Source organism: Mustela erminea, chromosome 3, assembly GCF_009829155.1.
Source record: "Mustela erminea isolate mMusErm1 chromosome 3, mMusErm1.Pri, whole genome shotgun sequence".
NCBI lineage: Eukaryota > Metazoa > Chordata > Mammalia > Carnivora > Mustelidae > Mustela > Mustela erminea.
In genome coordinates, this window is record NC_045616.1 from 2,596,146 (window position 1) to 2,609,935 (window position 13,790).

At 38.0% G+C, this 13,790-nt stretch overlaps 1 pseudogene; it reads right to left on the reverse strand.

Annotated features, from left to right (window-relative positions):
* Window positions 1–1,021: 1,021 nt before the first annotated feature.
* LOC116585740 lies at window positions 1,022–5,421 on the reverse strand (annotated as a pseudogene).
* Between the last annotated feature and the right edge of the window lie 8,369 nt (window positions 5,422–13,790).

Below are 13,790 nucleotides of genomic sequence, written 5' to 3' on the forward strand. Positions count from 1 at the left end.
AAAAAGAAAAGAATCATCCAGACTGGGATGCTTGGGGTGACATCATTAGTTAGCTATCTGGCTCTTGGTTTTGGCTCAAGTCAAGATCTCAGAGTAGTAACATCCAGCCCTCATGTTGGGATTCCTCACTCAGCATGGAGTCTGCTTTTGTTTTCTTGTGTTTTTCTCCCCTCTCCCTTTGCACCCTGACCATTCTCTCTTCCCTTCTCTCTCACTATCATTCTAAAATAAATAAACCTTAAAAAATAATCACCCAGACTATCTCAGATATCCGCTCATAAAAGATAGAAACTTTTTCTCAAGGATTTTATTTTATTTTATTATTTTTTGACACAGAGAGAGAACACATGCAGGGGAAACAGCAGGCAGAGTGGGAGAAGCAGGACCTTGAGTTCACGGCCCTGGAAACATGACCTGAACTGAAGGCAGACACTTAAATTACTGAATCACCTAGGTACCCCAGAAAGATGAAGACTTTTTATGTTTTCTCTCTAACGATGTGAGAAATTCTAAATTATGTAGAGGTCTCTGACAAACCTCTATATCTATCACCTATTCCAAAAACTGGGAGATAGGAGAACTAATATGTATCAGGTAAGAATACACTATGATAGAAATAAAACAAATAATATTTTGATTATCAATAGAATGACCAAAGTTATGGGATTTATTGTTCTTTGTATTATTTTAGTTATTTTGAGATATATATTAAATAGAGTAGAACTATTATAGTGAATGATATTGTCAAGCTGGGCAACTACTATTTTAATTTCTACATATCAGAAAAACCTTATGAAAACAAGATAGAGGGAATACTATGTCCTTTCTATTTACTAAAAATTACCATAACGAAAATACAACAAGTGTTTAGAAATATATAACTATTTGGTCAAATCTCAATTATTTTAGTTTTCTAGATGTTTTAGTCCTTCTTTTCAGTCTTAGGATAATAGTATTCTTAAGGAGTATACAAAGTACAAGTAATCTACTTCTGAGGCCGCAAGACTAATGAGAACTTTGTCTATGGTTTTATAGAGCACATCCTCTGAATCACTCTTCTCATGGCCCCTATCACCTCCTTGTTTCTCAGGCTGTAGATGATGGGGTTAAGCATTAGGGTCATGATGGTGTGGAAGACAGCCAAGACCTTGTCCTCTGTGGAATATGGGAAGGATCTTGGGCATAGATAAGTGTAAGCAAAGGTTGCATAGTAGAAAGTCACCACAGTGAGATGGATGCTGCAGGTCGAATAGGGTTTCTTCCTGCCCTCTGTTGACTGCAAGTGGCAGATGGCAAGGGGAACCCAGCCACAGGAACATGCAATCCCAATTAAAGGAAACACCATCAAGAGGGTGGTGCTCACAGACAGTGTGTACTCATAGACCCAGATGTCCATGCACCCAGAGTCAACATGGCCAGGACTTCACAGAAAAATGGTTTATGGCTCTGGATTGACAATAAGGTATTTGGAGGGCATATACAGTGTGGGCACAGGAGTTGATAGATCATATTGTCTATGGTCTTATTATCATTAGCACACAGACTTCTTTGCTCATGCAAACAGGATAGCGAAGAGGAAAACAAATAGCTACATAATGATGATAGTCCATAGATGTCAAGAGTGGTGCTTCTGTAATGGCTAAAGTCAAAAAGAAGAAGCTCTGAACCTCACAACCAATAAGTGAGATAGACTCTTTTCCAGAGAGATAATTGAAAGTCATCTTGGGGACAATGGTGGAGATGTAGTTCAGGTCCATGAGGGAAAGCTAAGTAGAAAATACATGGGTGCGTGGATATGGGTGTCCAAGAGGACAAGGATGATCATGGATAGATTATCAAAACATGCCTTTAAGAAAATAAGTGCAATGAGAATAAAAAGAAAGAGGCCAATACTCAATGGTGGAAACAACCTCAATAAAAGGAAATCAGTTAATGTTTGGTTGCATTTTCCATATTCTATTGTTTGGTTTCCCTGAAAAAGAAAAACACATGTAATGTGTGTGTGTGTGTGTGTGTGTGTGTATATATATATATATACACACATATATATATATATATATATATATATATATACACTTATATTATATACATTATATATACAATATATATGCTTATATATTTACATTAAAAAATACTGTAATGTGAAGCTTTCAGTAAATACCCAATTCCTTAAATAAATAAAGCTTCTATTTTGAGAAAGCAGTTCTATGTTGTTTCATAAATCTACAGGCCAAGATGGTAAGAATTTCCATTCAAAATATTCTATAAAGAATTAATGAAATAATGAAAAAATATATCTATATCTACCTTAATAGGATATTAATAATTCTATGCACTTCATAAAGTCACATATTAAAAATACCAAACAAATATTTTAATTAAATATAAACATAATTCTTTTGCAAATAATGCACATGTCTATATCAGTTCAAATACTCATTTGGTTCGTAATAGAAATAAATTTAGTAATACATGGAAAATGTTTATGTTTTCATTCAAGGTTATATTACACTTTCAGATATATATATATATATATATATATATATATATATATATATATATATATATATATATATATAGCTATACTTTTTTTCTTTCACGTCAATAAGCTGGATTTCCTTCTTGTCTCTGTGTTCTAACTAGTTAAATAAACCTTCCTGAAAATCAGTTACCAGTTCATGGTGTGGACTCAGAAAAGTACAAGTGTTTATTTCCAAATAACATCAGGTATAAATAAATAGAAATAATTATTAAATTCCTCCATTACCATTACTTTCAAACTTCCATTTTAATTTCTTAGTGTAGAGCAGACCTTTCTCCAGAAGTCTTCTATAAACCATGTCTATTGCAGCCCTCACTATTTTTCTGGAGCATACCCAAATAGAAGAGTAAAAGTTTAAAATATCTTAAGGAGGCTGGAGGATGGCAAAGTAAAAGAGCCATTAACTGATTTCATCCCATGAATAAAACTAGGTAACACTCACAAAAGTATAAATAACCCAGAAAAGGACCCACAGAGTGGCAGAGGAGACTCCACAAATAAAGGTCAAAAAGAAGCCACTTTGAAGAACATAGCAAAGCCAGGGAAATGTTTGATGAGCAAAATAAACCATGACCATTCATAATAGGGAAGAAACCACTATCATGGGGAAGAGTGATTAATAGTCTATCCCACTGGTGTCCCACATGGGGAAGACAACTTCCCATAGCATTTGACTATGAAAGAAAGAGGGGCTGCTTTCCATGAGTTCTTTCAACTAGTAGAAATTAAAGCCTGTGATTTTAAAAATCAGGCTTATCTCTGTGAAAGCTCCAATGGCATTAGTAAGCAGAGCCCATGCTCTTAAAGATAAAGCATGACAATTAGCCCATGCAGATACAGCATAGAAGCAGCAGTTTGAAAAATGCATGAACATATGGGAGTGAATTATTTACTCACATCGAAGTGTTTTCTTTTCTTCTTCTCTCTCTCTCCCTCTCTCTCTCTCTCTCTTTTTTTTAAAAGAAATTGTCTTTATTTATTTATTTATTTGACATAGAGAAAGACACAGCAAGAGAGGGAACACAAACAAGGAGAATGGGAGAGGGAGAAGCAGGTTTCTTACTGAGCAAGAAGCCCAATGCAAGGCTCAATCCTGGGACCCTGTGATCATGACCCGAGCCAAAGGCAGATGCTTAAAGGCTGAGCTATGTAGGTGTCCCATTATCTTGAAATATTTTCCAGAGAGGCAGGGTTGCAGGAAGATCCCTCCATGAACAAAGGAGCTGATAGTTTACATTTCCTTCTCCTGCTTCTCCCCAGCATAAACATAGAATCACCTGCAGGAATGACTGTGTAGACACTCATTGCCTAACTTGATTATAACAAACCTGACCGCTGCTTACATTTTTGTGGTTTCATCTTTTCCAGTCAGGTTTTCCTCAGTTTTACATTTACTAGTAACCTCCCCAAAACCAGCACAAATCCCTGCCTATACTGAGTATCAACACTCATGAGTTTTGCAGGGCCTCACTTCCAGTGGCAATGGTGACAGGTCGCATTTTGCAATCAGACCAGTGCACACATGGTAAATGTAAACACTACCCCAAACAGAAACAAGACAGTGCCCACAACAGGAAAATAGAGCTTCTACAGGAAAGTGGACTGAAAGAAATAATGGCTAGGACACAATGGCAAAGCATACTCATCAGAGACACTTTGTCAAATATCAAGCCCTGGAGAACAGAGGACTCTGAACTACATGATACGACAGGAACTTTTCATTGTAAGATCATTACCTATGAGAGCAGGAGATACACCTGACTTATCTAGCAGAAACTAATAGACTCTGAGAGTTAAACAACATGAACAGAAAAATGAATATGTCAAAAATGAAAGAAAAGGGCAAAGATCCTTCAAAACACCAAAGTAAATGGATATAAGTAAAATGACTATTAGAGAATTTAAAATAATGAATATAAAGACACTAACTGGATTTGAGAAAAGAGGGGAGGGTATCAGTGGGACCCTTAATAAAGAGATAAAAGGGAACCAATCAGAAATGTAGGACATGACAAATAAAATTAAAAATGTACTTGATAGAACAAATATCAGACTAGAGAAATCAAAGGAATGAACTAATAATCTGGAAGACAGACTAATGGAAAATAATCATGTTGAGAAAATAAGAGATGAGAGGACAAGATGGCGGGGAGTAGGAGGAGGTGCCTTTTTAGCCGGTACCCCAAAGTGAGCTGATTACCTACCAAAGAACTCCATTCACCCATGAAATCAGCCTGAGCTCAGAATTATACACGTCTGGATCTCTACAGGGGCAGAAGACGCCAGTGGGCAGGTAAAGCGGAGTGGGAACGGCGACTGATATTGGAAGATAAACAAAAGGGGGAGGGAGACACCAGAAGCGACCGATTGGAAAGTAATACCCCAATATGAGCGAGAGTGCCCTGCATCTGGGGACCAGCATTAACTGGGAGACTGGTTGAAAGCACTCTAAAAGAGCAAAGGATCGTGGGGGGAAATTGTGGGAATCGGGGCGGCTAGGGACAGGGACTAATGTCCCTGATCCCAGGACAGCATCCCCTGGTGCTGAGGCAGAGAGAGTGTGGCAGAGAAACCAGCTCTTGGTCCCTAAGCCACCAGCGCGCCCGAGAATGTGTGGGTTCTAGCTCCTGTGAGGGGATGGGAGCCACGCCAGTCAGGAGAAGACGCAAGTCCTACCACAAAGCTTGAGATACACGTGCACGTCCCTCATGCTCTGCTGAGTTACAAAATCCCAGCCGGCGCTCTTTGACCTGAGCCACTGTTTCAAAGCCAAAGTCACGCATCCCAAACTCTCCCCTGACAGAGGTGCGCAAAAGCCCAGCCTGGTGCTTACGGGCCTGCACCCCGTTCTCACTGCCTGAGACGCACGCGTGACCCATAGCCGTGTCTGAAAGAGGTGCGCACAAGCCGGGCACTCCCAGTCCGGGCCAGCGGCAAAATCTCAGTGTGCAATTGCTGCTTGGAACCTCTCTGGCGGTTGGGAGCTCCCAGACAGCTGCCACTGCCTGGTTTTGGGTACAAGCAAAAGATCCTGCGCCCCCGAGTGTCTGTAACTGGGAACCTTCTCTGCCAGTGGCCAAGGGGGAACTTATTTCAGCTCTGCACCCAGACTGAGGCTTCTTTCTGAGAGGGAGATTAGGGTGCAGCTTGTTTTCCTCTAAAAGTACAAAAACCACTAAAGGCGGTCAAGGTGAGAGAAAAAAAGTGAACAAACATAAAAACAGCCAGAGAACAAAAGCCTGAAAAAAGACAGTTTCCTCAGAGCCCACCCCCTTGAGGAGGGTGGGAGGACTTAACTCAGGAAACATCATTGACTGACAACACACGTGGCAGCCCCCTCCCCCAGAAACCAAACCAAGAAAGAAAAAAAAAGAGAGAGAGACAGAGAGAGAAATAAAGGACTACAAGAGAACAACCACGACTTCATAGGAAAACTTGTATTGTTCACTCATTCCCACTATTCTGATTTTTTTTTTCACATAGGTAATTTTTTAACCTATTTACCATCACAGAGAGCTGTACAGTACATCAAATTCCATAATACCTTTCTAAACTGAACTTTTTGATACATACACCAATGTTTTCCTTTTGCATTTTTATTTTTTGAATTCCTTTTTTATAATTTTAGTTTAGTTAGTCTAGTTTATTCCTTTTTATTTTTATCCTCTAATATTCATATAGAGTTAAACTTCAAAGTAATCCCCTTTCCCCAATCAATACTACCCCTATAGGTAAACCAATTTTTAATCCCCTTTATCTTAGGAAAGTTGAGTCCTTTAACAAAGATATCAAGATACATCCAGGAAGAATCAAAACAACCTTCCTCACACAGACTGAGAATTTATAAGAACTCTCCCATCTTCTTCCACCAGTGTTTCTGTGCTTTTTGTGCTTGTCCTGATAGCAAATAAATTTTACACTTGGGGTTCTTTTTGATGAGGTTCTTTGTTTATTTGCATATATATATATTTTTTTCCTCTTGTCATATACTTGTATCAGACTTTATATCTATTTTTGATTGTCTACATCATAAATCTTACCTTGGAGCCCATCAGGGTTAAACGTTCTTTTTCATCTTCCATTTCCTTCCGCCCTCTCTCTCTTTTGTTTTTCTTCTTTTATTTTTTTCTTCTTCTTTTTCTTTTCTTTTGTCTCTCGTTTGGGTGGGGAATCCTGATTGCTCAGACATATTCCAGGGTGCACCTTGACTGCACCACAGTTGATACATCCAGCTACATCTGTTCAGTCATCTCCCACCAAAATGACTAGGAGGAGGAATGCCTACCAGAAGAAAAATATAGAGGATGGACCTTCTGCAACCAAGCTAACGGCTATCAAAATAGACAATATGTAGGAAAGAGAATTCAGGTTAACAATTATCCAGGTAATAGCTAGGTTGGAGAAAGCCATGGATGACCAAACAGAATTGATTAGGGCCGAACTGAAAGCCACCAGACAGGATGTTCACAATGTTAGGGCGGAGATTAAAGCTACCAGGGAGGAGGTTCACAATGCTCTCAATGAGTTCCAATCTAATCTAAACTCTCTCAAAGGTAGGGTAACTGAGACAGAAGGTAGAATTAGTGATCTGGAAGACAAACAGATAGAGAGAAAGGATCAGGAGAAAGCCTGGAACAAACAGCTTAGAAACCACAAAAACAGAATCAGGGAAATAAATAATGCCATGAAGCATGCCAATGTCAGAATTATTGGAATCCCTGAAGGGGAGGAGAAAGAAAGAAGTCTAGAAGATAGAGTGGAACAAGTCCTTCATGAAAATTTTCCCAATCTTGCGAATGGAACCAGCGTTCAAGTACTAGAGGCTGAAAGGTCTCCACCCAAGATTATACATTCTAAAAAAACATCACGACACCTGATAGTCAAATTGGGGAGTTATAATTGTAGGTAAAATCTCTTGAAAGCTGCCAGGGCACAGAGGCTCCTTACTTACAGAGGGAAGCCCATCAGAAAAATGGCAGACCTGTCAACAGAGACCTGGCAAGTCAGAAGAGGCTGGCAAGATATATTCAGGGCACTAAATGAGAAGAACATGCAGCCAAGAATACTTTATCCAGAAAGACTGACATTCAAAATGGAGGGAGAGATAAAGAGTTTTCAAGACTGGCAGGGTTTAAAAGACTATGCAACAACCAAGCTGACACTGCAGTAAATATTAAGGGGAGTTCTATAAAAGAGGAAAAATCGCAAGAATAGCATTGAACAGAAATATAGAGACAGTCTACAGAAAGAAAGACTTCACAGGTAACTCGATGTCAATAAAAACGTGTCTATCAATAATCACTCTCAATGAATGGCCTAAATGCACCCATAAAACGGCACAGGGTTGCAAATTGGATAAAACGACAGGACCCATCCATATGTTGTCTACAAGAGACCACTTTGAACCTAAAGATACACCCAGACTGAAAGTGAAGGTATAGAGAAGAATCGTTCATGCCAATGGGCCTCAAAAGAAGGCTGGGGTAATGATTCTCATATCAGATAAATTAGACTTCAAATGAAAGACTGTGGTCAGAGATACAGAAGGACACTACATAATCCTTAAAGGAACTATCCACCAAGATGATCTAACAATTGTAAATATCTATGCTCCCAATATGGGAGCAGCCAATTACTTAAGAAAACTGTTAATCAAGATGAATAGTCATATTGATATGAATACACTAATTGTAGGAGATCTTAACACACCACTCTCAGAATTAGACAGATCATCGAAGCAGAAAATCAATAAAGAAACAAGACCATTGAATGACACATTGGACCAGATGGACCTCATAGATATATACAGAACATTCCATCCTACAACAACAGAATACTCATTCTTCTCAAGTGCACATGGAACCTTCTCCGGAATAGACCACATAATGGGTCAAAAATCAGGACTCAACTGATACTAAAAGACTGAGATTATTCCCTGCATATTCTCAGATCACAATGCTTTGAAACTGGAGCTCAATCACAAGGAAAAGTTCAGAAGGAACTCAAACACCTGGAAGCTAAAGATCACCTTGCTTAAGAATGCTTTGATCAACCAGGAGATCAAAGAAGAACTGAAACAATTCCTGGAAACCAATGAGAATGAAGACACTTCGGTCTAAAACCTATAGGATACAGCAAAGGCTGTCCTAAGGGGGAAATATATAGCCATCCAAGCCTCCCTTATAAAAACTGAAAAATCCAGAACACACCAGCTCTCTCTACACCTTAAAGAATTGGAGAATCAACAACAAATCAAACCAAATCCACACATAAGAAGGGAAATCATCAAGATTAGAGCTGAGATCGATGAGATAGAAAGCAGAGATACAGGAGAACGTATCAATGACTATTAGAAGCTGTTTTTTGAAAGAATCAATAAGATTGATAAACAATTGGCCACACTAATCCAAAAGAAAAGAGAGAAAGCCCAAATTCATAAAATTATGAATGAAAAGGGAGAGATAACAATGAACACCAAGGAAGTAGAAACAATCATCAGAAGTTATTTTCAACAGTTAAATACCAATAAGCTTAGCAACCCAGATGAAATGAATGCATTCTGGAAAAATATAAACTACCAAAATTGAACCAGGAAGAAATCGACAACCTGAATAGACCTATATCTAATAATGAGATTGAAGCAATGATCAAAAACCTTCAAAAAAACAAGAGCCCAGAACCTGACGGATTCCCTGGCTAATCCTACCAAACCTTCAAAGAAGAAATAACACCTATTCTCCTGAAGGTGTTTCAAAAAATTGAAGCAGAAGAAAAACTTACAGACTCTTTCTATGAAGCCAGCATTACCCTCATCCCCAAATCAGGCAAAGACTCACCAAAAGGAGAATTTTAGACCAATATCACTGATGAATATGGATGCTAAGATTCTCAACAAGATCCTAGCCAACAGGATCCAACAGCACATTAAAAAGATTATCCACCATGATCAGGTGGGATTCATCCCTGGGCTACAAGGTTGGTTCAACATTCGCAAATCAATCAATGTGATACAACAAATTAATATGAGAAGAGAGAAGAAACACATGGTTCTCTCAATTGATGCAGAAAAAGCATTTGACAAAATCCAGCATCCGTTCCTGATTAAAACGCTTCAAAGTATAGGGATAGAGTGAACATTCCTGAACCTCATCAAATCTATCTATGAAAGACCCACGGCAAATATCATCCTCAATGGGAAAAAGCTTGCAGCCTTCCCGTTGAGATCAGGAACAAGACAAGGATGCCCAGTTTCGCCACTCTTGTTCAACATAGTATTAGAAGTCCTAGAAACAGCAATCATACAACAAAGAGAAATAAAAGGTATCCAAATTGGTAATGAAGAAGTCAAACTCTCTCTCTTCTAGGATGACATGATTCTTTATATGGAAGACCCAAAAGACTCCACCCCCAAATTACTAGAACTCATACAGCAATTCAGCAACGTGGCAGGATAAAAAGTCAATGTGCAGAAATCAGTGGATTTCTTATGCACTAACAATGAAAATACAGAAAGGGAAATGAGAGAATCGATTCCATTTACTATAACCCCAAGAACCATAAGATACCTGGGAATATCTTATATACCAAGATATATATGTATATATATGTATATATCTTGATATATATATATCACCAAAGAGGGAAATGATCTGTACTCGAGGAACTACAGAACACTCATGAAAGAAATTGAAGAAAACAGAAAAAGATGGAAGACCATTCTATGCTCTTGGATCGGAAGAATAAACATTGTTAAAATGTCTATACTGCCTAGAGCAATCTATACTTATAATGCCATTCCAATCAAAATTCCACCGGTATTCTTCAAAGAGATGGAGCAAATAATCCTAAAATTTGTATGGAATCAGAAGAGACCCCGAATCGCTAAGGAAATGTTGAAAAACAAAAATAAAGCTGGGGGCATCACATATCCTGATTTCAAGCTTTATTACAAAGCTGTGATCACCAAGACAGCATGGTACTGGCATGAAAACAGACACATAGAAGAGTGGAACAGAGTAGAGAGCCCAGATATGGACCCTCAACTCCACAGTCAATTAATCTTCGATAAAACAGGAAAAAATATACAGTGGATAAAAGTCTCTTCAGTAAATGGTGCTGGGAAAATTGGACAGCTATATGTAGAAGAATGAAACTCGACCATTCTCTTACACCGTACACAAAGATAAACTCAAAATGGATAAAAGACCTCAACATGAGACAGGAATCCATCAGAATCATAGAGGAGAACATAGGCAGTAATTTCTTTGATATCAGTCACAGCAACTTCTTTCAGGATATGTCTCCAAAGGCAAAGGAAACAAAAGTGAAAATAAACTTTTGGGACTTCATCAAAATCAAAAGCTTCTGCACAGCAAAGGAAACGGTCAAAAAAACAAAGTGGCAACCCATGGAATGGGAGAAGATATTTGAAAATGACAGTACAGACTAAAGGTTGATATCCAGGATCTATAATAAACTCCTCAAACTCAACACACATGAAACAGGCAAACATATCAAAAATGGGCAGAAGATATAAACAGACACTTCTCCAATGAAGACATACAAATGGCTATCAGACACATGAAAAAATGTTCATCATCATTAGCCCTCAGGGAGATTCAAATTAAAACCACATTGAGATATCACCTTACACCAGTTAGAAGGGCCAAAATTAACAAAAAGGAAACAACATGTGTTGGAGAGGATGTGGAGAAAGGGGAACCCTCTTCCACTGTTGGTGGGAATGCAAGTTGGTGCAGCATCTTTGTAGAACAGTGTGGAGATTCCTCAAGAAATTAAAAGTAGAACTTCCTTATGACCCTGAAATTGCACTCCTAGGCTCCTGGGTATTTACCCCAAAGATACAGATGTCATGAAAAGAAGGGCCATCTGTACCCCAATGTTTATAGCAGCAATGGCCACGGTAGCCCAACTATGGAAAGAACCAAGATGCCCTTCAACGGATGAATGGATAAGGAAGATGTGGTCCATATACACTATGGATTATTTTACCTCCATCAGAAAGGATGTATATCCAACTTTTGTAGCAACATGTTCGGGACTGTAAGAGATTATGCTGAGTGAAATAAATCAAGCAGAGAGAGTCAATTATCATATGGTTTCACTTATTTGAGGAGCATAACAAATAGCATAGAGAAGAAGGGGTGTTAGAGAGGAGAAGGGAGTTGGGGGAAGTTGGAAGGGGAGGTGAATCATGAGAGACTATTGACTCTGAAAAACAATCTGAGGGGTTTGAAGTGGCGGGGGTGTGGGAGGTTGGGTTACCAGGTAGTGGGTACTATAGAGGGCACAGATTGCATGGAGCACTGGATATGGTGAAAAAATAATGAATACTGTTTTTCTGAAAATAAATTAATTGAAAAAATTAAAAAAAATAAGAAATAAGAGATAACAATTATGCAAAATAAGAAAAGACAAAGGGAACTCTGACTCTATTAAGATTAGTATCAGTAACATGATAGGAACCCAAAGAAGAAATAAAGGAGGAAAAAATTTAATCTGAAGAAATAATTCCTAATCTGATGAAGGAAACAGATATCCAGATCCAGAAAGGAAAGAGATTCCTGATAAAACAAAAATCAACCTAAAGATATCAATATGAAAACAGAAAGTAATTAAAATGGTAAAAAAAGGAGGGATAAAAAATAAATCAAAAAAGATAAAATAACACTATTACATACAAGGTATATACAAGAACATAATACTATTACATACTATTACATAGAACAACCACACAATGCTGTTGGGATTTTTCAGCAGAAACTTTCCAAGTCAGAAGAGTGTGCCATGACATGCTCAAAGTGCAAAAATGGAAACATCTGCAGTCAGATAAACTCTATTCAGCAAAGCCATCATTCAGCATAGAAGGAGAGATAAAGAGCTCTTCAGACAAACAAGTACTAAAAGAGTTCAAGACCACCAGACCAACCCTGCACAAATATTAAAGGGAACTCTTTAATATTGGGGTGGGGGTGGAAAGAAAAGACCATACATGACAGTATGAAAGCAGAAAACACACACAAAAAAAGATGAAAAATACGTATTTCTGTAAAGTCAGTCAAGGGTTTCAGGAAACAAAGATTGTGAAATATGACACAATATACATAAGTATGCCAGTAATAGAAGTAAAGAAAGTGTTCAAACTAAAGTGATTATAAACTTAATATAGACTGGAACATACAGAAAATTCCATATACAAACATAATGGTAACCACAAATAAAAAGCCAGCAATAGATATACAAAAAAACAAATACAAAGACATCCAACTAGATCATTACAAAAAAAAAAAAAAACCAAACCATGAAAAACAGAAAGACAAGAATCAGAAAAACTACAAATACTACAAATACAATCATAAAAAAATAAATAAATTAAAAAAAATAAAAATGTATTAAAAAATAAACAAATTAAATACTAAAAAAATAAAACAAGTAAAAAATGGGAATAAATACATGTATGTCAATAATTACTTTTATTTAAAAAAGTCATCATGTAATGCTAGTAACCATAAAGTAAGTCATTAGTTTCTTTTTTTTTTATTTTTTCAATTTATTTATTTTCAGAAAAACAGTATTCATTATTTTTTCACCACACCCAGTGCTCCATGCAAATCGTGCCCTCTATAATACCCAGCACCTGGTACCCCAACCTCCCATCCCCCGCCACTTCAAAGCCCTCAGATTGTTTTTGAGTCCATAGTCTCTCGTGATTCACCTCCCCTCCAATTTAACCCAAGTCCCTTCTCCTATCTAACACCCCTTGTCCTCCATGCTATTTGTTATGCTCCACAAATAACTGAAACCATATAATAATTGACTCTCTCTGCGTCACATATTTCACTCAGCATAATCTCTTCCAGTCCTGTCCATGTTGCTACAAAAGTTGGGTATTCATCCTTTCCGATGGAGGCATAATATTCCATAGTGTATATGGACCACATCTTCCTTATCCATTCGTCCGTTGAAGGGCATCTTGGTTCTTTCCATAGTTTGGCGACCATGGCCATTGCTGCTATAAACATTGGGGTACAGATGGCGCTTCTTTTCATGACATCTGTATCTTTGGGGTAAATACCCAGGAGTGCAACTGCAGGGTCATAGGAAAGCTCTATTTTCAATTTCTTGAGGAATCTCTGCACTGTGCTCCAAAGTGGCTGCACCAACTTGCATTCCCACCAACAGTGGAAGAAGGTTCCCCGTTCTCCACATCCTCCCCAACACATGTTGT